General features: G+C 43.4%; 1 protein-coding gene across 9 annotated transcripts in view; it reads left to right on the forward strand.

The window, feature by feature from the left end:
• Positions 1 to 26,958, forward strand: part of TIAM1 (TIAM Rac1 associated GEF 1) — a 199,509-nt gene that overhangs the window by 13,536 nt on the left and 159,015 nt on the right. For 2 of the 9 annotated variants that reach the window (XM_085297806.1, XM_085297807.1), the window contains exon 1: positions 24,680 to 24,750. The exons of 6 other annotated variants lie outside the window; for them this stretch is intronic. The gene's annotated coding sequence lies outside the window, so the exon portion shown is untranslated. Of the gene's footprint in view, positions 1 to 24,679; positions 24,751 to 26,958 lie in introns of those variants that run through there. One more of the 9 variants, XM_085297800.1, reaches the window with a different exon arrangement.

Here is a 26,958-nt window from a genome sequence, read left to right on the forward strand (position 1 = left end):
TTTTTTTTTTTTTTTAATCTGGGAAAAGAGGGTAATTGTGGGGGCTTGTGCATTTGTTAGTTTCAGTGGCAGACTAAATGCCGAATGATTGACTTAACCAAGGAATTTTGCATGTTGTCATTTTCCCTTGCCTTTTCTCTGTCACTGCTTTCCCTGTCTGGAGAAGAAGGAAAAAAGAAACACCCCAACTTTYTAGAAAGGATTCAGCAGGGTATGATAAGCTGTTTGCATTTTTGTGGTGTGGAGATGTCTTTCTCTGAGCCCCTACTCCTATCCCTCGTACTTCTGTATCCATCTCTTCCTCATTTGAATCATAGGGTCCTGTGGTTTTACTGACATTTTTTAAAAGWAATAAACTATTAGTCAGTCCCATGCAGCTACCTCAAGTGGATGCAAGCGTGCCTGCTGTGGATGGGGTCCCTAAAGGCTGGAGGTATTCTCCCAGCTTCCCTTGTTTTGCACAGATCTATGTGGGGCAGATTTGTTAGTGCAAGCACAAACCACTGCTGAAAGGAAAAGCAACTCCTGAGCAAATAGCTCTTCCTCCTGCAGGACTCCTGCAACCAGCTGGGTGAGCTTGCACACTTACTTATTCATTGCTCAGTTGCTGTTGCTGCTTCTGGCTCAGGCCCCTCTAGTTGATTTTCTTGATCTAGACTTCTGTTACTATGGAGTTTAGATGTAAAATAGTCTTGTCTGGGTAATATCTGCTCTCCCTTTGTTGAAAGTTATTCCATTCAAATGGAGCAGTCCTAAAAGTTTAATGACTTTCTRTCAGCACTTTGCCTGTTGCCCTGTTTTGTCCTGAATCATAGAATCACAGAATCAGTAAGGGTGGAAGGGACCTCTGGAGATCATCTAGTCCAACCTCCCTGCTCAGCAGGGTCACCTAGAGTGAAGCATGAGTGGAAGAGGTAGCTGAAAAGGTGAACGAGCCTTGTGCTTAAAAACGGAACTTTCACCTTGGAGTAGCTGTAAAAATGAATTTGTAATTTTTCTGCAGAATATCTGAATTGTTCAAATATGGGAGGAGAGGAACAGAAATTCTTCTTCAGATTACTCTTGTTCCCCTCCTTGTGCTGTGGGCTGGCAGTGTGGGAGAATGTCTTTGGGCCTGGGTCTTGCCTGATTTGTTTGCTCCATCCTCAGGCAGGGATGGAGACTGCAGACTGGAGTCTGGAAAAGCGGAGACTGCAGACTGGAGTCAGGCAGAGTGCAGGCAAGAACGTACCTCTTGCATCACTGAACAGAGTCCAACAGACCTCTTCAGAGACTTGTCACAAGTAACCAGTCATAGTGCATGTTCCTCTTTTCAACAAGGGTTTGGGCAGATGAAAGATAGCAATGTTCAATAATGTCCCAATGAAGGGGAATGATATTGCTGTGTCCCTGAAACAGAAGAGACTGTTTTTCTAGAAAAACAATGTGCTGTGAGGGTTGACAGCAGTAATGAAAGCCCAGTTTTGTTGCCAGAAAAGTGCCCTCAGGATCTGTGCTAGCTAAAATCCCAACCAAAGTCTGTGGAAGTGGTGGGGACATCCTAACGGGCAAGATTATGTGGCAGAGTTGCAAATGGCAGTACATGAAAGGCCTTTAGATGTTTGCCTGCTGCAAATGCTTGAGGTAACTGGAGTCAATGAACAACCAATCTCAGTCCCCTGGGAAGTAATTTATTCCTTCTTTTCATGGACAGAGGGGAGAAGGGCTTATGTGCAAATGCAACGAGAGTCACCTGGGCTGGGTATCCCACCTGGGGACTTGCATAGCCCCAGGGCTGTGGACCATSAAGACAGCAAAACCAGCAGCTCAAGGGGAACTCCTGAGGCTCAGGTTTGATGCTGGGGAGTTGCAGCTGACTGCAAAATGTGCATCACTGTAATGTTAGTCAACGTAACAACTCTAGTCCATGCAACTCGAGAGGCGTATGCGCGCGGGAAGGAGACTGCTTGAGGAGGTGCGCAGACCTGCTGTAGTCCATGCAGTGAGATGTCCTAACCCTGCAAACTGTGCAGCTAAAAAAGACTTCTTGCAAACTGCTGGTTTAAACAAAGCTGGGTGGAGAGAGAGAAGGACAGAGCGACACACCATCTGAACCAGGCAGAGTGCAGGCCAAGAACGTACCTCTTGCATCACTGAATAGAGTCCGACASACCTCTTCAGAGACTTGTCGCAAGTAACCAGTCATAATGCAYGTTCCACCTTTCAATAAGGGTTTGGGCAGATGAAAGATAGCAATGTCAAAGTTTCTTGCCTCGTGCCTCCTCTTCTCGAGCACCCCCCTACATGCACACATAGAGAGTATCATGGGAGAAAGGGACCTGTTTATTATCGGTCACTGAGAGGAAAGTAGGATATTTAGACTTTAGAGCTGGAAAGCCTCCTGCTGGGCTTCAGTTTCTCTCCCAAATGGGGTGGTTATTTCAGCATCTCGCTGCAAACACTGGGAGTCTAGTGATATTGCTGCTGGGTGGGGATCTTGTGATGATGTCTGTGTTATGTGACCCTATGTGACATAGACCAAGCTTTGAGCTGTAAGGATACTATCTATATCTGTTGTGGTTGTGGAGAGCATGTTGTGTGTTGGCGTGAGGGAGGAAAAAATGATGAAAATGATGAAGAGGCAACATAATGTCTGCAACACACGTAAGTCTGTGCAAGGCTGGTGGCTGTCATATTAAAAGGATAGATATCTTCTGTCAAGTAGAAGCTGGAAATTACTTTAGTTCTTCATACTTTTCAAGAGTTTTCAAGACAGCAGCATGAATCACAAGCTATTTTGCAAGTTACTTAAGAGCCTTCACCTGTCTGGAGACTGAGTTTGGCTTTTTCAGTATCAGTATGTTCACTATTCAATCTGCTAAGCTAAATATGTCTTTTCTTCTCAGTAAATGGTTTTCTTGGTCTCCACTGTCATGTGTGTCAGTTGGACAGCAGCATTGAAATTGTTTTCTTTAAAGAGCTGTGCCAAAAATTGCTCAGACCTGGAACTGCAGTTAGAGGGGACTAGGTATAGTCCATAGGAGTTAGTCAGAGAAGACTGATACCTTAACTGCACAATTATGGTAAAGGGAAAAACAGCATGAGAAGAGTAAGGTTGGAAAGACTGAATTGCATGAAGGAAATAGCTGGCTCCTTTGTGGCATAGTCTGCCTAGCTGAGGGAAGAAACCACATGGATTTGTTGTGTTGTATCACATCATTACTGCTCTTTTGAATCTTCTATGAGGTACACACACTAAAAGCTGATTAGTTATATCTGTATCTTTTAGAGGGTCATCAGATTGCAATATGGACGTATGCATATGTGTGAAATACAGAGAAAACGTTCTGTGCTTGAATTGTTTTGTTTATAGGCCATCTTGGTCTTCAGGAAAAGGAAAAATTTAATCACCATTATATAGTGTTAGCTTTAGATGCATCATTAGCCTGATTTTCAGGTATTAAAGTAACTATAAAAATGAAGGCCATCTTAAAAATATTTAAGCTCTTGAGGAGACAAAGTTAGAAGGCCTCTTCACCCAGCTTGGGCTGACAGCTCTAGTTGTGGATAGGAAGAACAAGTTGTGCCAGACTAATGGTTGGGTCTTATGTATGTGTTACAGAAAACAAGAAAAAAAGCTTTCCCCAACTGCCCCAGTATATCCTTGCATTTATTCTTCACTTCATATAACCTAGATCATTTGTTCAAGTGCAATCTTAACTGGAAGAGTATCAGAGGGGGAGAATTTCACCATGTTTCTATGCATCAGTTCTCAGTTTTCCACTCTCCTTTTATCTCACCCCCATAGACATGGTCCCTGGCCTGCCAGCATTGAAGTGGTGCACGTGTAAAGCTGTAGAAGACCTTCCTTGACTCATGAGTACTGGAGTCCTCTACCACTTTCTTCTTTTCCACCACCACTGATGTTGCGCACTGTGTTTGTTGAAGCCTGTTCTGTGTTTTTAGTTGTGCATGGTAGCCATAATCATCTCTCTAATAAATGCAGCTATGCAGAAGTGTTTAAATCAAAGTGTCTGATGCAAATGTAGAATCTTCTCTTGACTCATCCTTCCCTACTGCCCCAAGTACTTCAAAGCTTCCTGCAGGTGGGAGAAGTTGTTACAGGAAACACTCTTTATCTTTCCAAGAGAAGGTGTCTGAACCTGTTTGTGCTTCAAGGGCAGATACTGTGCCGCCACCTTTTATCCTCATGAAAGGCCAGATTTTCTTTTGTTTGCAGGATGCTTTAGGCTTTCCCTGTGGTTGTTGATGGCACAAGCTCCACAAAATATAGGAGACACCAGAAATACAGAAAAGAAGTGGTAGTTCTTTTATTCTTTCCCAACAACTGTGGCAAGTAAATACATCTCTGATAAATAGTGGAATCTCGCCACCAAACTCTTGCCTGATTAATTTTAACTAACACGGTAGTGTAGTGGATATCATGTATGCTTTACGTGCTGAAGGTCCTAGGTTCAAGTCCCAGTGGAACCAGCATCAGGAARCCTTTGGGAGGTTGGACTAGATGACCTCCAGAGGTCCCTTCCAACCTTACTGATTCTGTGACTCTGTGATTCTGTGAAATTGGAGGGTAATGCTTGCTGTGAAAGCTCAGGTGCTTCCCCTGTGGTCTTCCAAGCAAGGTGCTGTGCAGTGTTAGGCACAGTGAGCTGTGGCGAGGCTAGGAGAGGGCCTGCTGCTTGCTGAGCACATTGACTGGCATCCCTGCAAGGAGGCAGTAAAGCATACGGAGYGATGGCTTTTGGAGGGAGGGATGTGTTTCCTCTAACATAATAATATACCATTTTCAATCGTGTCTTAACAGGAGGCTTTCCCTTCCCTCCTCTCTGTACCCATCTATTAATCTCCATGCTTTTCTACCAGGGATTCTTGGTGCACGTTGCCCTCCCTCCTTTCTAATCTTTAGAGGCCTGTTTAAGAAAATTGATACTTTTTCCCCCTGTCATGCCAAGTGCTGACAGATAAATGTCTGACAGATAAAAAAGAGATGCTGGAAGTGCATCTCTTTCTCACAGAATTGAAGGTGACTGCATTTCTAAAAGAATTAGGAAATGCCAGGATCTGATCTGTTGCCCAGAACAAGTGGAGCATATTTCTTGCATGCAGCATTACATATTTCATGGCAGGGACAATAATTGTTGCTGTTTTGACTCAGTGGCATATTGAGATGGAAGATTTGGCTGAGTTTGTAGACCTTAATGCTTCAGCAGGACGCACTGTTCCTAGCTAATAGAATCTCAAAACTGAAGTCATGTGCAGTGCCATAAAATAAATCCTGGCTTGGTATAAGCGGGTAGTACAGTTGATATCGATGGAGTTCCACCAGCTTGCCAACAAAGCTTAAGTCTAGCCTTAAATCTTTTCTTTCCGATTATATAAAAGTGTCACTTGTCTAYGGATGCTTTTCTTTAAAATTACTTCCTTAATGCTTGGTGGAAGAAGATCGTTTCTACCCTTCTAAGCTTTTGAAAAGAATCAATTTCTTTTTTGTTAACCTGTGCCAATGTTTTCTCTGTTTAAAATATGGCTTCACCTAGCTGAGGTTAAAATGTTGAACTTCTCATTCTCATTTAACTTAAAAGCACTCTGAATTTCAAGGGTGGGAAGTGTGTTGTACTGCAAGAGAAGATTTTGTGCTGAAGTACTTGTAGCCTCTGTTTTCTTAATATTAAGAGTAAAGTGAAATACTTCTATTTCCAAATTTTCTTTTTTAAAGCATAAGGTAAAACTTTAGAAATCCTTAGGAGAGTTTAGACATTAATATCTATCAATCCATGCATGTACCTATCTAAAACTACAATGAGATTGAGTTAGTTGTCAGACCTTGGCTTCTCCCTTTAAATTCCTCAAAGACTTGTCCCAGTGTTCAGGTCTGTTTTTAATCTCTCTCCTTCCTTATCAGAGGCCTACTGCTACTTACAGCTTTTTTTTTTTTTTTTTTTTTTTTTTTTTTTCTCCTCTCTCCTGATCATAATAGCTGCTTCCACTCCAAATGCCTAAAGTGCGCTGGCTGCCACCTTATGTAGTCAAGTAGTCTTTTTAGTTGTTATTTTGGAGGTCAATATAACCTGGCATACCATAAATACTTATTCGCGTTAAAGCAATGTCATGCTAGTGACGCAAAAGTCTAGTGTGCTAGGCTTGTCACACAAGATAGAGCTTGATTTTTCTGAGGCAGAAGCTAACCAGGAGGTTGCGAGGGTCACAAGATTTTGCAGGCCCGTGGTTCAGGCTTGTTGCATATGCTACTGGGTAATGATCCTTACAGGAATGGTGAGGTTGTTGTTATGCTGTATAATGAGAACGAGAGGGTACCGGCTGGTCATGTCTGGTACTTGTGTTATCTGCAGTGGAGGGTCATATTTATGCAGTTTCTAGTGGTACCTGGAATTCAGCTGCGGCTGCTGCTCTGGGCGTCATTGCCACGTAGCACGCACGTATAAAACTGAACTGCCTCAACAGTCCAGACACAGCCTGTTGCCTCTTCTTCAACTGGTGTGACCTTGCATGGCCCCATTCCTTTGGAGGAAGTTTGTTCTGGATGAGAGTCTGTGTGGCCTGTTCCACAGAAGGGAATGAATTTTGTTTTTCCTCCAGCCTTTAAAAATGCAACTCATGGTCACTTCAGTTCTGAAAAATTGGTCTTGCAAAAATAGTACAACTGGAAGATAATACTGCTGAGCAGTCTTGAAATATAGTATGAATTTAAGCTTATCTCTATGTGCTATTAGCTGGCCTAGCTGTAATAAGATGGTTCTGGTTTGTTATAATTGTGCTGATCTAAGCTTCTGTGGATGCTCTAATACAGGGAGCTACTAAGGAGCAGACTTCTCTCTGAAACCTGCAGTCAAGCCAACCTGTTATGATGGTCTGAACACTTTAGGAAGTAGCTTTGAGACCTACCGGCAGTATGAGTGAAAAGGTAGAAAACAACATCTTTCTGTTGCTCATTCTTATTGGTCCTTGCTGCTTGTGCTGCGGATCTGAAAATCCTCACACTGCAGCTGACCCACATCAGAGGCAACGGTAATAGTCTTTAATAAATATTTAAGTCAGGAATTACTCGTGCATACAGTATCTCTATTTATTTATTTTATTCAGTATTAAGAGCACAAAGTGGAACACTTGGAAGTTTAAGGAAAACCCTGAATGAAGATTGCTTGTGCACATTTGTCATAGTGGTATTAAGTAAATGGAATGCAATTATGTATTTTTTTTCCTCCTCCCACAGACCTCTCCTTTACTCAGGATGCTTTATTTTCGTACAGACTTAAAGGATTTTTTTTAAATGGCCCTTGCATAGTATCCAAAATAAAGGGTATTTTAATTTTGCTTTTAAGCAGCAGGTTGCTTTATTTCTTGTTCTTCGTAAAAGTCTGCAAAAACAGCAGGACACATCTTCAGGGTTTTTTTGTTTTTAATCTCTTGTGGCTTTATGGAGTCACTGTTTCTCTAACTTCTTAGGCAGCATGAATTCCCTATAGAAATGAGATTTAGATGCCAAGAGAGCTGCGGTTGTGCTTGATGTTCACAACAAAACTGATCCTCTGCAAACTGCAAAATCTTCCTTGTTGGGCTAGAGAGGAGGTTGTCCTTCTAACTTTCAGACTGCAGTGCTGTATGTAAGAAGATCAATACTAATTCTTAATTAAGTCATAAAGAAAGGAAGCCACACATGAGTGTTGTGGTTAAAGAAAAGGCTTTTTTAGCTTCTTCACTGGAGAAGCAGCATGATTCTGCTCAATGAATTGGTATCTCCAAACCAGCCGCTRCTGGAGTAGCTGAAACCTGCCCTTGCTTCTATTTGCCATGCTTGTATTTGGCAGTAACCTCAGAGCTAAAAATACGTAACTACTCCCAACTGACTCTGAATCTGGTATCCTCTTTTTCCCTTCTATGTGCCAGACAGGAATTTTCCCTAAGGAGCTTAAAACAGATGCTTGCTCGGATGCTGCGCTCTGCCCCTTGCTTTTCCAGTACGATAACCCTGTCTACGTTGGAGTCGGAAAGTCTAGTTCTGTTGCTCAGTCTGTCGCCTCGGGAATACCTGCCTTTTCCCTCCTGCTCCCCAGCCCTTCTCTGCAGCCGCTGAAGACGTAAATATGAAGCAGAGGTGGGAGTAGGGCAAGGAAGAGACATAAACATGACAAGGGAGCTTCCCCGTGTGGGAGGGCAATGATGTTTTTTGGATGTTGGAGCTGGAGAGCCCAGGCGCTGCTCTAAAGTACTGCGCATCACGTTGGAGCGCTCTGTCTAGCCGTGGCGTAGGTGGCCTGGCCGCTACCTCTGTGGTTGTGGGGCCCCTTTGTACTGGGTACGGAAACGGTGGCCGACACTAAGGCGAAGCTTTACACYGAAGTGTAATGGGATCCCTCCTGAATCCCTGGTGCAAAATCTGTTGTCTTGCCCTGAGCTCGTTAGGGTCTTTTTGCTAAATTGCCAGCTCTGACTAAGACTTCATGTACAGTGGAGGGTTTCTGGAGGGGTGTGACATCCTGTCCTGGCACACACACTCCAAAAAAAGCACTAAAGTTCAATAAAAGGAGGAATTAAATATGTGATACTATTATACTACTAGTGACATTCAGCCCAGGTCAGGGTGTGATGGGCATACATGCACGCATGCCTGTCCTCCTATTTTCCTCATCCTCTCAGCTGCATGTTTTTGTAGTAGGTGGAATTTCTAGCCATGAAATAGCAGTAAAATTCTTCTAGAAAATAGTTGGCTTCACTGAAGACAAAATACTCAAACCCTGACCACTCCTGAATCGAATCAGACTGTAGGCTTTCTGCATGTATCAGTATAAAAATGTATAGAAATGATTGACTTAGAATATGTGCTTGCTATTTTGTCTTACCAAGTTGTGATGAAATGGTTAGAGTTTGAGAAGAGGAAATGATTATACAATGAAAACTCAGGTTGGTAGAGTTTGTGTGTGTTGGGGTGCCAATCACTTTTCTCAAAGAAGGTAAATGGCCTTTCCCCATATGAGACAAGCACACTTCTGTTAGCTGGTTTCTCCACATCTTTCCCATGGTAGCTGCAAGGCTTTGGAGCATCGTATGGAAAGAGGATTGCAGCTCTGCAAAGACAGAAGGTAAGAAAGCTTTTTTTTTTTTTTTTTTTTTTTTTTAATTTTATTTCTCTTGGGCAGTGGCTGATACCTCTTGGCCCTTTTTTATTTGTGAAGCTGTGTGGGTAGTCACGGTGTCCGTGTGCCTGTACAAAGGGCTGAGGAGAATGTGTTGGCTGTGGCTCTAACCATGGAAAGAGAGAGAGGTTAGTGCAGTTTTTCTTTCAATTTGTGTTTTGGATCAAACTTTTGGTATAATAGTGTCACAAACTGAAGAGAGGAGGAGAAAAAAACACTAAAAAACCCAGACTGTAGCTCTGACTATTTTACTATAAAGTATTTGACTTTAATGCCTTGCTTTAAGCTTCARCTTTTGAGTTTGTTTTAAATAAGATGTATTGCTGAAGCCGGTTTGCAATATTTATAGAGTTTTGCCACTGAATTTACTGTGTGTGAAATGGAATAGCTTTCCCTTTCCACTGTTAGTGAATTGCTACCAGACTGGTTTTCCTCTTTATAGACTAAAACTTGCTTCAAAAGACTAAGAATATAAGTTCTCTATCTGATATTTGACTTGAGTGGGTAGTCCTGCTAAAAAATTAATTGAATGAAATAGCCTGGATGATGATTTATCTTCTGATGTGTAGAAGTTTTATATACTTTTCTTTTTAATTGCTTGGTGAACGTTCTTAACTATCCATAGATCTTGTCTGATTTTTTTTCCTTTATATCCCATTCCCTCAGGTTCTGATATTCATACTTGTAGTTGGATTAGTGACTGATTCTGCCAACACTGGAATTGGTTTTAGTGATCTGGCTGAAACAGGGTGCTTTTAAAGTGACTAGGTCAGTTGCTGATGCCTTTAATGTTGTTCTGTTGCATGTTTGTTTGTATTAATAATCTCAGGCAAYGTGAGATATTTCAACTACGTAGAAACGGGGCTGAAATTAAAAGTTTTTGTGATGAAGGACCATTTTCTGTGCTGAAGATACCAGTGATTTCTAATATTCTGGAGCTTCAGCATRACTTCTGGTTGCAAGCTGCTATTCTATGAGAAGTTTTGCTGACTTTGCCTGTAATCCCCTTAGAGAAGGGGCAGTGGGTGGTAGCTGCTGGTGTGGTGCCTGCTTCCCGTTGGTCCCTGGTCTGTGTGCTGCCCTGCACGGGGCTTGCACGCAATGTAGGACAGACCTAATTTGCAATATTGGTCTCAGCATGCTTTGGTTGTGCCTGAACCTGAGACTAATAGCAGCCACCYGTTGCAGGTGGTAATGGAGAAAGGTGGTATTCAGCCTGGGAAAGGGAGAAATGGCAGTGTTCCTGCCTTTATTGGATTATCTGTTTCTCTCCCTACACACACACACGCGTGCACACGCGTGCACACGTGTGCACACGCGCACACACACACACTTTCTCAAGGGAGTAATGAGGACAGGGCAGGGACAGGTTTTACTTTAGAACAGTTTTATGTAACTTTGCAACAGCATTTATTTCCAATGAGTTAAACAAAATGATAAATGCTTTTAAGATTGCAAAGAAACATTAATTACTGTACATTCTTTTCCTTGGCTAGATTCTCTCGGTTTTAAAGCCTAGGTATGGCATTTTCCATAGTTTGAATTTGTTTATGTATGAAGTCAGAATTATATAATTAACACAAACATGTTTTCTAGCAAGAATGTTTTCCCTTAAAGAAGTGCTGTATGTGAAAATGTATAATTAGTATCTTTGAAGTTCTTTTCCCCTCCCTCGTACCAAACTGGAAATTTCCAGTATTATTCTGTGTAATTGCTTCATGGTCGTTGTTTGCTGTAGTTTGGAAAGACTCRTTACAAAGAAAAGTGCTTGATCCCCAGATGAAGAGTGGTATTTATGAAGTGTTATATGCTCTTGATTTGGTGAGGGTGGTTTGCAGAAAGTAGATGGCTTTTCTTCACCTCATTACTTCTGGTCCTGTTGCTAACAGAAATTATACTGATGGGGAAATTGTTTGTTTCCTGCCTGTCGTACCTGAGTGCTTCATACATGTATGAAGCATTTCATACATGAACTGCTAGGAAACGRTATCAGCTTTCTGATTTGAAAGGCAGGCAGTTTTGCTGGAGTCCCTTTTCTTCTCAAGGACCTGATCCAAAGGCTGCTGCAGATGTTAGGATGCTCCGGTTCAGATAGAATGGAGAAACCGTGGGTTTCTGGACAAATGGGAACGTGCATGGTTGGGATTACTGGTTTTAAATGAAACAACAAACATGCAAATGAAATCAAAGCATTTTGTGGGTCATTTACTACTTGCACATCTCAAGGACTTATGCTGTGTCTTGGCAGGTGTGCTAGCTCCATGTTTTTGGCTGAGGAAGGGGCTGTGGCAGTGCCCACAAGAGGATGCTTTAGGCAAGCCCTGTGCCCCCACCGGAGGGACCTACCTACATGTCTACGGTGCAGCGAGAGCCTGCTCTTGTGCACAGGAGCTCTTGATTGGCAACTCTGAGATGGGGGCTTGGGTCCATGTTTGTATGGTGTCTGGCATAGTGGGCTCCTGGGCTGTGGCTATGCTTCTTGGGTCCTTCAAGGGTGGAAGTGCCTGCAAATAATAATACAGCTGCATTTACTGGAGAGGCCTTTTTCCTTTCCTCACTGCTGCAATGAGACATGCCTTATTGTGGCTTGGTTCTTTCCCGTTTTCACACTTAGCTCCTAATTTGATAGTGTCTTGATGCTGGCATCAGTTTAAGTCTCTGCTTGAATACAGTTGCATAGCTTGTTCCAACTGGAAAACTGGAGCTTCCTTCAGCTTTGCTGTGGTCGTCTGGCTTACTGGTGGAGCTGCATCTTTTTAGAAATACACAGGTAAGCTCTTCTGGATATGGCACTGAAATATCAATCACGATCCTGCTGAGATTTGGGAATCTGCTCAACTCTTACAGTTGTGGTGTATAAATATGTGGCCATGCACAATATTAGAGTTGAGCATGTGCCTTGACCTCTGCAGAACTTGCACCATCGGATGCAATAGCTTCAAGTGAAATGGAAAAAGTAACCATGTGTTCATTATGTCTAATGGATATGTTGCAAGAAACAAACTGCAGGTTTAAAAACCTGACTTTTCCACAATAATTACATTTTTAGAGCACACCTATATATCTGTGTGCATGTGTCTTTCAGCATTTTAGAAGAATTAGTCTCTGAAATGTATTTATGGAACAACTAGCCATTAGGAATTGACCTGGGGTTGTAAGGAGCTAAAGGCAGGAATTACAACAGCCTGCAAGACATAGATCCTTAATTGAGGTTTTGCATCCTTTGTGCGTTGGTGGCAGAAGGGGACTTACCAGTTGGCTGCATTCATAGAGACAGCGGGTTCATGGAGATGGGCTCACGAGGCAGAGAGACCAGACGGAGCAGTTCTTCTTGTTCCTGCTACTCACGTTTTCTATCTTTTCAAAGCCTGCTTTTCAGCAACAAACATGCCTGTGGTGGTGCTCTGCATGGTTGTTTTTGTCAAGTGAAGAACTGATCCTGAAAGCTCTTGGGTACTGAGGAGCCTCACCCTGTTCCTGTTCAGCATCAGGAAAAGCTGTGCATGGGCATCAGCTTGGTGCCTGCTGGCCTCAGGGGGAGATGAAGGTGCTTAGAGGGTGTCAGATCTAGCCCTAAAACTTCCCTGTAGCTCATGCATTTTTTTTTTATTTTTTATTTTTTTGGCTACAGAAAGGTCAGGTATATCAACCTTTTCTTCATCACTTAATTTCAGTGTGACTATTACCCTTTCTGCAATCTGTCTGCCTGGCTGAGTACACTAATGTCTCAGGACATGTCTGTTTTCTAGTCTCTTTGTGTAAGCATATACTAGCTATCTCCCTAACATAGTCTCAATCTAAATGTCCCTCTGGTCAGTCAGCAATCTGGCAAAGCAGTGGCTGAATATAATGGACTAATGTCCTTTTACTGTCATAATACATCCTGATGCATAACCATATTAGTGGGCTATCAGAGATGGGAAGAACTTGCCTTTGAAGCATCATTGTGATCCCTGTTGCTGATTCTTTCTTGCCATTGAAACAAAAAGCGAAAAGGTTTCAAGAACCTTTCTCTTCTGAGTTCATGTCTGTGGCTGCAGTATGCGTTAGAGTATTTACAGCAGGGTGCTGCTGTAAACGCAAGGCTGAATTCAGCAGTGGTGTTGATCTGCAGCTTGCTCTCTCTCTCTCTCTCTCTCTCCCTCCCCTGGCCTCAGCCCCTCGAGTGAATTATGCCTTGTGTTTGGGCTAGGGCCATCTGTTTCCCTCTATGTTCTTTCTTTTACTGCATCCTGATTTGAATGGAAAGATGAGCCTAAATACATATGACGAGGAACGGCTCTTCAGTGCTTGGAAGGACTTGTTTTCCGCAGAGGAAATGCAGAAATACTGTTTTTTAGCTGTCCAGCAAATGTGCCTGTAATGCAGTGATCAGATGGATTACTGGGAATCGGGGGACAGAGTTGAGGGGCACTTGAGTTTTGGGATTAATTTTGCATTCTCAGCCATGAAGGTTTCTTCTGACCAGGTCTCAGCAGCTTTCCAAGATGCTGAAATTTTTATCACGACCTAAAGCTACAGCTAGGTATCCCCCACCCCCACATTTCCTCCTGATTCATGCAGAGGAGAGAGCTGTTGGTATTATTTAGCTTTTTCTGTGCTATCTTGCTTTACACTGTAAATGATAATTTAATTTCCACACATTTAGAGGCCTTAATTAATTATAAATAAAATCATTTGTATGAATTTTATAGTGGAAGGGTGATGGATTAATGACTAGCAATCTGAGCTGCTGTACTAGAAATGATTTGGCACAAGAGCAACCACACCAGCCCTTGAGCTCTGCCCTTTGTGTCTCCTGGTGCTGTGGGGTGGGAGGAAGAGGAGGAGGAGGGGTTTTTGTCCTCTGGCAATTTGGGGGGGTGGGGTTGAATGGTAAAATGGGGGACTAGCCAGCTTCAACACAGGTCACTTACCTGGCTGAGGACAGTTGGTGCAAGGGAGAGGACAAGGAGAGAGCTTGTCACCACATGGTGAGCCATTGAGGGAGCCAGCCTGCTTGAACCATTTTTGGATGGGTAGATTTTCACTAAGATCAGCCACGTGAGCTGAGTGGTTGCAGCGGCACCGAGGAATGGTGCAGGATGGGGGTAGGAGGCGGAGATGTTGTCTTTGGCAACAGTGCGGGCCTTGCCCAGCTCAAGACATGAGAAGTTACACCATCCATCTCTGCTGTGCTCTGGAAGAGCTCTGGTGCACCCTTCTGGGATTTCCCTTTGCTCGGGGTGGGTGCTGGCTTTGCACTAATGATGGGTTCTGCTAGTGCTCTCATTTTACCCTCTCTGGGTGCTTCAAGCCTCTCGGCAGCCTGGGGCTTACTAATGTCATGTGGAGTGAGGTTCCCTATGGCATTTTTTTTTAAAAAATATATTTGATGAAGTAGGAATTTGGTTCCAAACCTATAATAATATATTTCATATATAGTTAGATTTGTTACTGGCAGCTTCAGTACAGTACTAAGCAGATCAGATATATATATATATTTTTTTCTTTGAAGATCATGGAGTTCCTGAAAACTTCAGGGCTTGACCTTCAGGTCTCAATACTAGCAAAATTCTCACTGGTCTCAGCAGTCATCTGTGACTTTGGTGTGAGGTGGGTTCCTTGATTCCTGCAGACATCAGTCACCTAACTATTGCAACAGTATCAGGTGCTGCTTGAATAGCTCTCTTCTTCCAAGAAGTGTTCTGTATTTTGGAGTTCTTCACAGATCCTCTTTTCTTTTGTTAAAATCCTGCAGAGGCTGATAGGCTTAAAATTACTTCTGCCGTCTGTCTCCTGCTTGTGAGCAAAAGTGTCACTGTTTGATGCCGACGTGCCCGTGTGTGTTGCACTGTCCCTCTGCTCTCTCTGCCTGATCSTTTTTATTCTAATGGGCAGGCCGGGTAGAGAGCTGAATACAGGCAGTTGTAAGACCAAAACGGTTTTGTTTGCTTTTCCTAGAAGCTTTACTTGCAAGAATGAAGTAAAGAGTGAGAAAAAGCAACTCCAAGAGTGCAGACGCTTGCCAAATACAACTCGCAGTACTGCTCTAGCTCTTGCTCCGCAGAAGCGAAGGAAATGTTGGCGTTCAGTCCTAACAGCCATCTCGAAGCCAGTCGTTCTGGGCTGCCGCTCGCTGCCTTCCCGCGCGCGGCGGGTATTTGTCTCCAGTGAGGCGCTGCGCCGGGCGATGCCCCGTTGCTGGCTGCGGGTCAGTGCTAGCACAGGATTGCGCTAGGTCCATCTGTCTGGAGGGCAGGCTGCCATAAAGCAGCTCCAGTTTTCCAGCTACCGTTTTTCATGAAACGGTACTTAACTTTTCCGGGGTTGGCTGGAGGCGACGAGCGCGTGTTGCTCTCGGTGCCGGACGAGGCAGTGACAAAGCGTTGTGCTGCGTGGCTTGGGCTCGCGGCTCCGAGTGGGGTAAACAGCTCTCACGGACGCCGAGAGCAGCAGCGAAGGCAGGCTGGGTCCAAGCTGTAAGTGCTTTATAATAAACCGTCCAAAAGCACTCTAAAGAGAAGTGGCCAAATTATTCCTGGGGMCTCGGGTTTTGTGTGATTTCTTTGTGCTTAATCACTTCTTTGCTTACCTAATAATCTCATAACATTTATTTTCACAAGGCTGTAAAACTGAGTCTAAGTGAAACAAATGCTGCCTGTTCTCGAGAGCACCGTGTGTAGGTGAGTGCGGTGGCGTATGTTGAAATCACAGCAGTGGGGGTGCCTGTTTCTCTCCCCTGGGCCTGTCATGTCTGGCCCAAGCATTGTTTATAGGGGGAATATTATGCTTGTAAAGCCACATGAGCACGAGTGGACACTTAGTGAAGAGCAAGGCCGGGAGCATTGCCATTGGCCTCAAYGAAGCTGGAGTTTTATTTTGAATGTAGTAGAAGTGCTTTAAAAGAGGGAAGAGAGAAAAAAAAAAGTACTTTCTCCAGATAAATGTTTTGCAAAATTCAGCTTTCATTGTTTAGACCATCTCTGTTATTCCTAAAACACTGGTATTGTAGCCTTGGCTACATTTGGTAGAAAGGCTTGCCAGGATAAAAGAGGCACAAGCTGGAGGCCTTCACCACTTTTGTGCATGTTTACCCCAGTACYTGTTGAGTTAGGTGCCTGTTAAGATTTTCTTAAAGGAAAAAGGCAGGCATATTTACAGAAGGATATTGAATTGATAGCCCATTCTGAAAACAAGACTTGTTCAGTTACAGGTTTGCTCTAGGTTGTGTCAGGTTGGCATTACTATGCCTTAGAAGAGCAGGTGTGATTTCCTATTTGGGTGAATGTAAGTTATGTATGAACATCCTATTCCTCATCTCCATCTCCTCAAGCTCGGGGCACATAATTTTCACCGGAAATCTTTTTAGAAGCAAGAGGCCATTAGTTTTCCTGGTCAGGAAGTACACAACTTGCGTCAGGGCTGCAGCCTTATAAAGGCTTCTTTAAGAGTTTTTGATATGTAACAGAATAACATTGAATATTGCATTTTAAGGCAAGGCATTCAATAGAATGGCAGTTTAGTCTTGCTTCCTACATTCACACCTCCATCTCAAAGGTGTCTGTAGTAGTCTCAATACTCACTTTGTTGACTTTTGGCCATTGCTAAACTAGCTTTAAAAAGTATCTGGAGCAAAAATGGGTTGCTTAGCAACATACTCTGGTCTACCACTGTTGGAGAATGGGTCAGTGATTAACAATTATGAACAATCAAGGTTAAAAATGCAGGGCAGTCTGCAACATTACTGCTCTGAACTGGAATATTTCAGCACTACAATGCCTGGATTTATGGTAGTGGTAAGTACGCTTATACTAGTTGTAGTTCTAGCCTCATGAACGTGATTATTCAAGGTTTTAATACTATGAAATTGAATTGAAGCCTTTTTTCCTCACCAATATATTACAAAAAAGCATTAAATAACCATCTACTGAGTAACATAGCAAGTTCTGTATTTTTTTGTAGACTTCTTCCTGAGGGTTTGGCCCTTCACATTATGTAAATTCTCAGATAAACATAAATGGATCCACATTAGAGAATGGGAACTGCAGAGCCCAGCRATAGAGGAGAAATGCAAGGGAGGGAGATTTCTAGTGATGGTCACCTAACTGGTGATGTGTTCCTGCAAACACAGCAACACCAAATACTGTATGAGCTTGATGAATGTATATATATTTATTTTTTTTCCTCCGAGCCTTATTTTGGCAACATAAATGTCTTTCTAAGTCCTTGGTGGTGCTTTGTCTTTTGGATGAAGGAATCCTTGGCCCTTCTTCCTTCACTGAGGGGAAAAGGAGATGGCTAGGTTGTGATTCCATTTACCCCATTAGAAATGCTGGTACTTATCATTTCTGTGGGAACGTACAGTGAGAATATAAATCATTAAAAGAGCACTCCATCTCTTAGATGTTTTTATAACCCTGGCAAAGAAATCAACGTTGTTTTGGCAAGAGTCATTTACTTCCATTGTTTAATCAATTTTTAAAGGTTCTGTCATGTTTGCCTTTGTTTGTTTGTTTAATTAACCCTTCTTTTCAGCCTCATCCCACCCCGGTTGTCATGCCAAACTTGAGATTAAGTGATAGTACTTCTTTAGCAGGGAAACACTGATTTCCAAGAGTCTTCACTGAAGATGATTTATATGCGTAGGGATTAATCTTCTCTCACTGTCTGAAGTGGAAAAAGCCACAGGCAAATGGGGAGCTCTTCTCCTTCACTCCCTTGACTTGTCTTTCAGCTCCCACTGAATAGCCTTATTCACTATCAAATTGAGTATATATTTATTTTTTAAAAATCCTTTTCAGGCTACTATTGCTTATCACCTTATTCATCTGCCATCATAGGTCAAGTAGAAAAATCATCTTAATGCCACTCTCCAGAAGAGTTAGCATAGGTCTTAATGCTTTCCTTTCTCAGTTTTAATCATTAAACATACTTTATCATCAAACATGGGATGAAATGTTAAAATACATACTTGATATTTTGTGGATGCTGTTATGTGTCATTAAGACTTGTTTATTGCTATTGTGAATTGTTATTGTGCAGAGCAATGCTGCACAAAAATCTTTAGGTTGCCAGGATAGGAGATGGTCTCTCCTACCTGTTAAAGCTGCACGATGACCACAGGTAGGTGAAACGCAGTTCCTGAGGCTGGAGATCCACAAGGCTTCCTCATTTACTGAACGAGCATCGAGGTACTTAAGGGGCCATCTGTGTTCGGGAGGAGAGGTGGCAACTTGAACAGCTTAGTGGTTCTTCCCACCTTCCTGCTAGAATATTGATTTGAAACATCTTTTGAATCCCATAGCTTTTGTGGTCATTCTGCATCTCTRAACTACAGAATGACTACCCGCGCTTGATAGTTTGGACTGTATTTGTATAAACTGAATGCATCTCCTACTATCTGCATCCAGAGGCCCAAATTTTTCCCTTCCTTCCTAGTTTCTTGATCAGTGTTAAATTTCTGCGTTCTGAGGCTTTTTCTGGTATCGTTTTGATTGGCCACTAGAGATTAATCTCCCTGAGGCAGATGCTTACGTAGACAGTGCTTGATTGAGGTGGCCTGTGCATGACAATATCAATGCATTTGGGGCAAGTCTAAATTTTACTGCCTGGTCTGGTTGGCAGCCACCATTTGTGTATCCACCTCCATATGCAATAGCAAATCACAGGGTGCATTTCTGAGAATGAGATGGGAATTTTAACTTAAATTCGTTGCTGTCAGAGATAAATGGGACTTTTTTTTGCTGCTGCCGCCCTCCATTTCTCCTGCTCTCTTTCTGTGGGATATTTTCGTTTTTGAGGCTTTTGATCTTTTGTACTGCAGGCTCAGTTTTTTGGTCGAGGGAGAATTTTGAGGCTTGTGGGATATCTGTGGGTGCTTGTAATGAAAAGGCTGTTATCTCTTGCCTGTGACTGTAGGATGTATGCTTGATAACCTGTGTGAGCATTTTTGTTTCTTTGCTTGCAGTGAAGGGTCTGGGAGCCACAGAGCTGAATGTGGCAGCGGGCAGGAGCATTTCCTGTGCTCTGTCATGACYGTATGAGGAAGGAAGACTGGATGAACAATGAATCATGTGTATCTATTTATTTAAAGTGCGTTTCTCCACCTTCAAAGTTCAAAAGATTATTCTGCATACTGGTTTCTGATACTGAAAAAGCTGGAAATGTTAGTGGTTATGTTAATGGTACTTCTGGCTCTCACTGTGCTCACTTTTGAAAAAAGAAAATGGTTTATCACTAATGTGCTTGGCATGTGAGCTTTGATTTGAAATGAATGCTGTCAACTATATTAAAAAGATGATAAATTACACTTAAAATGTGCGTTCATTTCAAGCAAAAGCATTAGGGTTATGCCACAAATTAAGTAAAAGCAGAATCGTTTAAAATGCAGGCTTTTGCCCCTTCTGGCTCTGCCTTGTGCTTCGCTACTATTTTCATATGTTGGCCCACGTTCATTTTTTACTGGTAGTGAAGATGACTCCCCGTGTGATGGCCATGCTCCCGCTCCGGTAGTGCATCTCTCTGTGCCTTGGTGGTGCCAGTGCAGCAGAGCCATGGTGGGGCTTGTCCTGTATGTGGCCACTTTGGGGCAACCAGCTGTCTCGTGCAGGAAAGGGACATTCCCCGTCCTGGTGCTCCTGGGGCTGGAGAGCAATGAGCCTCCTGAAAATGGGGGGGATGAGGAGACAGGATCAGGCTCCAGAGTGCATCTCTCCTGGACTGTTTTTGCCCGTTGTCGGTTGCTTTATGTACTTGTTAAATGCAGTGGGAACTGGTGAATAAAAGAGAAGGCAGAAAATGTAAGGCAGAGAGTAAGTTCTAATAGATTCGTAGATTAAAACCAACTTGACATATTTCTGTATTCAAGATTAGATTACAAATCATTCCTTCACTTGCACAGCAGGGACAGAAACAGCATGTAGTTATTTACATATAGGGAACATTAAACAGCAAGCTCTTTAAACCATATGTGAACATAAAGTCTAACAACCACTGCTGAGTAATGTGTATCCGAGAAAGACAGGAGTARAAAATGCAGCAGAAACAAACATAATGAAAAAGTATTATTGTAAGAAATAGCCGTGACATCAGCATATTATTTTCTTATACTGAAGTGAAAATGTGGCCCTGTAAATCTGTGCTTTCTGCCTGTTGAATGAATACTAAATTTATTGAACATGTGCAGAGGCTCTGCTTTATGTTCCTCTCTAGTTGTGGTTCTTGTCTTCAATCCTCACCAAAGTGACATGGTGGAGGGTTTTTTGACAATTGTCACCTCTTTGCTACTAGGAGCTAGAGGATGCCTTGCCATTTTGGGCCAAACCTGCTACAGATTTGCTATAATTTCTTCTTTGGGGACAGTTGTAATTTCTCAAGCCTCTGAAACCTTTTAATTTACTATCAGCTTGCTTTGTGGACCTGGCTTGCCTAGTTGCTCAGTGTTCTGTCCTTCTTACCAATGTAGTATCTACCAGTTCCTCAAGGTACAGTACCAGGTAGCAGACTCTTGGATTAGCTCTGGCCTTGCAAGCAGTGGAGCTCATTTGCCCAGGTGCTGAGACACACTCCTGAGACTATATTGGCTGGGCTCTAATGCTACCTGCTGAGCCAGTGTAGGAATCTTTGCTTTGATGTCCTTGCTGTGGCTGCTTGGCAACTCTTGTGATGATGGCCAGGCTGCTGCAACATGGTGGTGTATAATTTGGATGTTTCATCTTTGAGACTGGCAAACGAGATTATGATGTTAGCACTTTTTMCTTCTTTCTGGAGAAAAAATGTGCAGTGCAGCATTCTCTTTATAGAAATCACTACACTTTTTGTATAATCTGGAGTAAATATATGCTGAAACTTTCCCTAAAATGCAGCATTTTTATAGATTCTTCCTGCTGCTGTTTAGTCTCTTGCAAATATATGCTGACTTTGTTTTCACTTCTAATGTTAATTACAGACCAGAATTTGAAAATAATTTCTTTATAAAGGGTAGCTACCCCCAAAGAGRTGTGATTGTGTGGTACAGAAACCATGTTTACCCTATAGGCATGTTTTGATAGCAGATCTATGTACTGCGCTCCCAGGATGCAGTTTAGATGCAGGAAACTGTTAGTAGAAACTGAGATGTGTATTCCTGCTGCAAGTGCATCTGAAGCCCCTCATTTCTAGAGTACTCTATGGTACTGGTCATGGTGAGGCWGAGAAGAGAAATTTGTATTGATTTTTTTTCTTCTTTTTTTTTAGGGTACAAAGAAGCTAATTTCTGTGATGTAAGGGAAGAACAAAGTGAGGTTCTATTGCAGAACTAAAAGAGTTTCCTTTCTATAGTATACAGCATTTTAACAAAGAAAATGCTGGCCTTTGCATCTCTTTAATCTTTCTAAATCTAGAATTCCTGAATCGTGAAGGGAAAGGAATGAAAACGTGGATGATAGGCTTAAGAAATTTTGTTCTTAAATCCTCATTATTTTTAAGTAGGATTTTAGAAATCTCAACTGTATTTTAATTTGGTTTGTCAAAGTATAATTACCACGAATGAGGTAGGAAACTAATTTAAATACAGCAAGTGTAGTGGAGAATCCAATTTTCAGAAATCAGTAGAAATATAATTGGAGTCATTAAATGCCAGTTTCGGTAATTAAGAGTCAGTTTTTGACGTCTTAGGCTTGCACTGCTAATCGTCCATGAAGAGGATAGAAAAATATTTTCTTTGCTGTGAAATTGGTAGCTCTCTAGGCCTGCGAAGCCCCAGTACATGCACAGTCTGATAGCTTAAATGAATCTGTAGCATTCAAGACCTGCTTGTTTAGATTGCCGGTTCTTTATCCTTGCTTGTTTTACTGCTTTCCACAGAGGAGGATGTGCTGAAGCGAGTTTTGGGTTGTTCGGCATGCCAGCGCCTGTGCTGCGAGGGATGGCACCGTGCTTATGGCTGGAACCCCCTCTGCTGTGCTCAGGGGGGCGAGGAGTGCCTGGCGGGGCAGTACACAGAGCGTGGGTGCCCCACGGTTGAGAAAACTTGGTCATGGTTGGGGCCAGGCCTGGGCTTCAGCTGCTCTGTGTCCCTGGCCTTGACCAGCAGGGTTAATTCAGCTGCCCTGAGGTTTTCTGACATTCAGAGCAATCCCTGGATGCCCTTGAGGAGGTCTGTACCACATCAGGAACTGCCCTGTCTCAAAAGGTGGTGCTGGTCAAACTCCAGCCAGGGTTTTGATAGTGTTGAACAGCTGCCAAAAAGCAACATACCTTGATGGATGATGCCATGCAGTGGCATGTCACAGAATAGGGAGAAAAAGTTGATCATTTCTGCTAATGATATTCAGGAAAGGTATTCTACGAACTCAGAGATGGATGTCTAGCTACTTAGCCCATCTTGCTTTCAAATTTTGATCTTGTATTGCAGATCTGCTAATTGGGATTCTCTTGCAGACTTAAAATGCTGTTCAAGCTATTCATAAGAGAAATCAGGGGTAGGAGAAGTGCATCCTTGTCACTTCTTATTTGCAGAATTATCTCTAAGAGGTTGGGATGTTATGCATTTTTAACTCCTGCAGTTCAACCAAGATGTTCAGCATTCTTTTGTTATGATAACTGAAGCAAAACTCTAAAAAGGCTATCATGCTAATAGTTATCATTGTATAAAACAAGCCTGATGTTTACTTTCCTATTAAAAATGCTAATTTTCCAGGGCAATTGCATATATAAGACTTTTTCCTCAAAAAAACTCAGATAATGCCATTGCTTGGGCCTCCAGCATGGAAACTGATGTGATGGTTTTCATGCTCTTGAGGTTTCGCACCCATACCGAATCCATCAGTGGCTGAGACTATTTGCTGCTTTTTAGTTTGTAATTATCTCATGGCCTAGCAGAAGCCAGAACACAGCGAGGAAGTTGTTTAAAACATGTTTTTTTGAAGTCTTGGCCATGCTCATTTCTTAGGTGTATAAAAATCACTGGCAGTCAAAATATTTGCTCTAACCAGAAATCTGTCTTTGCAGTCGTGCAGTTTCTCACAGTACCTTGCAAAACTGCTTCCTTTCTTTTCATGGTGGGAGGGGTATCACCTTTAAAGCTGAAAGAGTAGTTTCTGATACAGTTGTTCACATCGGTGCTAGGTGTAGAGGCATTTTCTGAAAGGCACGGGATATTCGTCCTTCCTTTGGTAGCACAGGGCACTTGGCAGCTCGGAGGTTGCACTGCCAGGGATGTCCATCTCAAGGGAGTGCTTGCTGGAGCAGCTTTTGCTACCAGCTGTAACTGGACCTAAGTCAGTGTTTAGGGGCACAAACTTGGTGTCTCTCTAACTTCCCTTTGAAGCCAGCTGGTTGTCTGGGTAAAGCACTCAGGATACCTGTGAATGGTTGGATGTGGTGTTATAAAAACTGGAGAAATGCTTTAAATAGCTAGACTAAGTTTTAAGTTTAAACAGCTGAGAACCAKTTCTAATTTATGTTAGGCTGTACTGACCAGGCTGGCTAGGAAGGACTGGTTCTTCTCTGTCTTGTCCTCCATGCAGCCAGAGAGCTACTCCTGTGCTGGACAACAGCCACGTTTTCCGACAGAGATCTGAACTCAGCTTTCTGCTGCTGCTTCTCCTCCTTCCCTCTCTCCAGGCAGTGGGCACCCAGCTAAGCTCCTGCTCACAGACACAGATTAGGAAAGTAATGAGGATACGCTTTTCTTCTTCATACATAATCTCCTTCCTGTTTTTTCCCTTCCTCCCCCCACCTTTCCCTTTTGTTTTATTTCTTTAGCCAGCCTGTGTTGCTGCCTAATTGGATTACTAGGTCATTTACCAACTGACTGTGGACCGTGCAGAATTGGGACCAATCCTTGAGGTATAGCAGTTTGGGGAACTGATGCAGGCTGGCAGCCTGCTAAGCTGCTACAGTCCCGTGGGACCATAGCAGAAAACGGCATTTCCCACAGAACCGTATAATGGCCATGTAAAGGAACTAATCCGTTGCTTCGTTTCACCTGACTTCTTAGCTTTAGGGGAAAAAAAGAAAAAAATATTTGTTTTAAAGCTGACTTCATGGTGAATAGCCTCCAACTAGGGCTGGCTGTCTTCTGGAAAACACATCTAAACGTGAAACCTTGAATGCCGTTCAGATGTTCACATATTAAAGAGATGAACAGCTCTTACTTAAAAAGTATGCTCTGTATCTTAACAAAACACCTCCTTTCAGTTTCCATGGTAAGCTCTCCTTCATAATTGAATAACAGTCATAAATGATTACATAAAATTCAAGCAAAATGCCACACCAAAGCTGAAGGCTGCTCTTGTCAGCTCTGTGTTTGCTCTTGGTGCAGGGGAATCCATCGGTGCCCCACGGGGACTCGCAGCTGCAGCCGCTCACCTCTCATTGCTGAACTGAAACTCCCTGGAAAGCCTTTGCACGCTTGCCCCAGAGCTGTCACATCGCTCGTCTATCTCCGCTACGGAGAAGCGAACTAGAGGAACAGTAAGGACCAAAATGCATTAATAGGACTACAGGAGAAAGACTAAGAGCCTCGGTTTCGAGATATATCTGTACAGGTAGTACTGTCAAACGCTCTCTTTCTGGAGCTGCTGTATTCACTTAGAAGTTTTTAGAGCTTCAGAAGATAAGAGATCTTGCCAAGGTGAGTACAAGTGCTGCGTCAAACATTGCTTTCAATAGTTCTTTTTTTGTTTGTTTGTTTGTTTCTTTCTTCAGTCACTGAGGTATTTTCAAGGAAGGAAAGAATAAAATGCTTGTTACTTCTAGGAAAAGAACTTCGCTGTGCTCTTCTAGCTCTTATGGTTTTTTTTCTGTTTGTATATGTTTCTTTTCAGTTTAAGTGCTTGTCTCTAAGGTTTTTGAGTTACACTTAAAAATTGTTGCATGAATCAAGCGGCTGTGTTTAATTAAAAAAAAAAAAAAAGACCTCAAGGTTTGTATTCTTGAAGCTTGGCAATATTGCATTCCTGTTCGGGGAGCCCCCTGGAAGGAGGGCGTTTCTCTTCCTTGGTAAGAGTACGCTTTGATCTCTTGTGCTCGATGTATGCAGCTCTGCCTGCGGAGGGCTGCTTTGCCTTCGTGCCATTTTCCTGCCCGCTGAGGGTCCCTGCGAGTGGAAGTCTTCCAGTTGTGTTGGCAGGTTTCCCAATACGAGGCAGAAGTCCCAAGAATCGCGCTTTAGCCTGCGGAGACTCCGTAGAGCCAACGGGCTGAGCTGGCCCTGTGGTGGGAGCGATGTTYGGTCCCTTTGGGCTCTTTGCGACCTTGAGCCCTCCCTTCGCTGCGTAGGTTGCTGACTTCAAACGCCTGCGTGTGGGTCACGTGGTGGTTAAGGAAGCTGGATTTTCTATGCTACGGTGCCCATTCGAGTGGGTGACACCAAAGCGTGTGTGTGGCCTGTGCCCGTGTGTTCCCCCGCATTTCACGGGGAGGTCGTCTAGGAACGCTATGTTGCKTTTAAAAGATGGCATGTGACAAATTAACCGCGGATGTTGTTTTGCTTTTTTCCTCCCCTTAGSACTGCTGATTTAGAGGCAGTTGCTGCGGCTGCTCCTCCATCCCTGTGCTTGAAGCGTTTACTGATTGCCGCACATATGGCGTGTGAAATTACCCAGCGTTCAGAGGCCCGGGTGGCACTGACAGTAATGGAGCGCGTTAACAGCAGAGTGGCAGACCGAACTCTGAATTTTTGCCCTCCTCCACAGGGAGGGGGTGAGAGTTTTTGTCCTTTTGTTTGTTCAAGTTTGTGTTTAAAGGGGCGTTGGAAATAGACTTGCTCTGCGTATGTGTGTAGAAGGGAGTGGAGAAGAGGGGAAGGGACGCGGGAACAGTGACAGCCATGCTTTTTTCTTGCTTTGCCATATCTTGGGAGCAAGTGGTTGCMGTTTGGTCCCCTCCTTTCAGCTTTGGCAATAGATGTAAATCATCCTAGTGACTGATTAGACCAAAGGTGTGAGTGTCGTGTCAGGCAGCCTCTGTCTGCAACTCAGCACAGCTCATCCTCAGCTCTCCTACTAGGATGTGCATTTCCCCTTTCGCTGGCAGCAGAGGGAGGAGGTTGGATTTTCCGGGGGCTGTTGCTGGCCCCCAAACATTTCCCACCACTGTTTGGACGAGCAGGGGCCACACAACACTCAGTGCTCTGGTAAGGCCAGGACTTCTATCGACATTTCTTTCTCCAATAATTCTGATTTGTATGTGTGGTAGGATGCGAGGAGGGAGGATGTGAGGTAGGAGGTTTTCAGCATTGGAAGCAACGTCTAAGCCCTCACCTCCCCTGTTCTCGGGAGAGGAAAGGGAGGGGAGGAGGAAGGAAGAGAGGGATAGCGTAGTGGTTATCACATCTGCTTTACAYGCTGAATGTCCTGGGTTCAACCCCCAGTGGAACCAGCACCAGGAAATCTTTGGGAGGTTGGACTAGATGATCTCCAGAGGTCCCTTCCAACCTTGCTGATTCTGCGACAGTGTTGTCTCCATCCGTAGCCTCCTGTAGCTTTCTCAGCCTAGTGGCTGGCACTTGTGGCCCCCCTGCAGAGCCCTGTGTGGCCCTGGTGCACTGCCTCTGCCAACCTCCCCCCCCGCACAGAGGGGCAGCAGGGGCGCTGGAGCTGCGTGTGGACTCTGGAAGATGTTGCTGCATTGGCCACTGTCTGTAGCGTTTTCTGCACAGCCCAAGGGTAGAAGCCATGTTTGCTTAAACGAGAGCTGAAGCTCTGTGGAAAAGGGTGGTATGTGGCTTTCCATMCATGGAGACCACTCCTGACTCTAGATGTCTGTGAGGGGTCTTGTCATCCTTTTTTTTCTTTTCTTTTTTCCTTCCTTCCTTTCTTCTTCCCTTCCTTCCTTTTTT

The sequence above is a fragment of the Rhea americana genome, unplaced genomic scaffold (assembly GCF_003343005.1).
Source record: "Rhea americana isolate MKP2758 unplaced genomic scaffold, rheAme1 scaffold_130, whole genome shotgun sequence".
Taxonomy (NCBI): domain Eukaryota; kingdom Metazoa; phylum Chordata; class Aves; order Rheiformes; family Rheidae; genus Rhea; species Rhea americana.